Source organism: Grammomys surdaster, unplaced genomic scaffold (assembly GCF_004785775.1).
Source record: "Grammomys surdaster isolate TR1022 unplaced genomic scaffold, NIH_TR_1.0 61, whole genome shotgun sequence".
In the NCBI taxonomy this organism is placed as follows: Eukaryota; Metazoa; Chordata; class Mammalia; order Rodentia; family Muridae; genus Grammomys; species Grammomys surdaster.
The window spans coordinates 19793833-19796008 of record NW_021604563.1 but is presented as its reverse complement, the minus strand read 5'-3'; the positions used below and the strand labels follow the sequence as shown (position 1 = coordinate 19796008).

Here is a 2176-nt window from a genome sequence, read left to right as displayed (position 1 = left end):
TAAGAAGCTGGCCTTTAAAAAGACAAGGTCATTATGCAGATGTCCTTAAACTGTGAAGCTTTTGCCTGTGATGAGTATGATTAAAATAATGCATCTTGCATGAAAACATTGGATGATAATTTTTTCAAATGTCAGAATCCATTTAGTGGAACCTTGTGACTTAAATGTCACCGAAAATGCAAGAATAGCACAAATAGCTTCAAGAAACAATGTGAATAGAATAATCCCTTGACTTTGAGCAATTCAAATGCATTAAAAAAATTACATAATTCTAAACTAGGAAGGATGCTTTTGGGGCGACTTGTACTTTTTGTATGTTAAAGAAACTTGAACAAGAAGTTGTCTATTTCTTTTTAAAGGAATTTAAAAGCTGATAAAATCCCAAGACACCATTTTTTGAGTTTTAATCTTAATATTAATAGAAATTATCATTTTCTTCTTTCTACATTTTTAAAACAAGATGAAAACAGCACCATTTGCAGGAGTGGCAGCTCTGGAGGCCCTACACTTCATCCTTGCTTCATCATTGCAATGCTGGTATTGCTGGCCCAGCTCCTGGCCATTCATTGACTTGCAATTCTTTGTCAATATCAATTGCTGTATATGCCAAGGAATGCTTCTTCAAGATGGTCACCTTAGGTACCAAGATGGACTTCATGCTCAAGGTTCTTGATGATAGCTTCCTGGACAACTAGGAAGATCTAGGACATCTGTGGAGATCACAGGACCGGATAATAAAGGACCCTTTGAAGGAGACAGAGTGACCAGCTAGAAGTACATATATAAGCTGGGAATATAAGTTCTGCTCTAGTAATAGGATGTCTACCATGACTCCAAAGATAGTAATGTTCACTATTGACATTGGGAATGCTCCCAAAGAATGAGACAGAGGCTCATCAGAATAAGCTAGAAGAAATGAATGAGCCACCAATAACAATACAAACAACAGAGTGGTCCTTTTGTCCTTCGAAGCTCCCATTCTAGTTGCCATGACATTGGGATAGATATACTACTAAAAGAGACTTTTTAAAGTCCAGAGGGTTGTTGAAAATTTATTTTCCTATTAATACCAATTCATGGTTAATATGTTTACCAAATACCTTGGTCATTAAAATGTCATTAGTTTATACATTTTTATTTTCAGTACATTCATGACTTATGGTTCCTTGTGATTGATAGGCATGGGGAAAAGCCTGTTTAGGAAAGCTAGAATGCAAATATGACATATGTTTGTCCTATAATTCTTACTTAAATGTTGTATAATTACACAGGTGTTTTGAAGAGTTCAGAGGCTGAACAAGCCACACCAGCCAGAAGAACAGAGCCAAGCTATCCTGCCATAGCAGACCTTGAAGAGTCTATCATAGCTGAAAAGGACTTTAAAACCAGCTTGTTTTAAAAGGACTTTAAACCAGCTATGTGAAGGTGATAGAAGTCCTTAAAAAGGAAATTAATTCTTTAAACAAATACAGAAACCACAAGAAACAATTGAAGGAAATGGATAATCTTTCAATAAAAGCCAGGAATACACAAACAACTTGAGGAAATGAATAAATCCCTCAAAGAAAGCAAGGAAAACATGAACAAACAGTTGGAGGAAATGAATAAAATATCTGTAAGAAAGCCAAGAAAAAAAACCCAAACAGTTGAAGGGAACAAAAGTGTTCAAGACCTGCAAGTGTAATGAAGTAATGAAGAAAACACAAGCTGAAGCAAGCTTCAGTAACAGGATACAAGAGATAAAAGACAGAATCACAGACATTGAACATACAATAGAAAAAATAGATATATGTGTCAAAGAAAATCATAAATTTAAAAAATTCCTGCCATAAAATATCTAGGAAATTTGGGAAATTTTGAGAATATGTGACCTATGAACAATAGAAATAGAAGAAGGAGAAAAGAAAACATGCTCAATGGCCCAGAAAATATTTTCAAATAAATCGTAGAAGAATTTTTTTCTAACCTAAAAAAGGGAGATGACTATAAATGTAGAAGAAGCATCCAGAACACCAAACAGAGTGGACCAAAAAAGAAAATCCCTTTGCCACATAATAATCAAAACACTACACATACAGAATAAAGAAAGAATATTAAAAGAAATAAAGGAAAAAGATCAAGTAACATATAAATGCAGACCTATTAGAATTACTCCTAACTTTCTTTTTTTTTTTTT

General features: G+C 34.0%; 1 pseudogene; it reads left to right on the top strand.

Moving 5' to 3' along the window:
• The first annotated feature begins 531 nt into the window (after positions 1 to 531).
• LOC114629282 lies at positions 532 to 1067 on the top strand (annotated as a pseudogene).
• The last annotated feature ends 1109 nt before the right edge of the window (positions 1068 to 2176 follow it).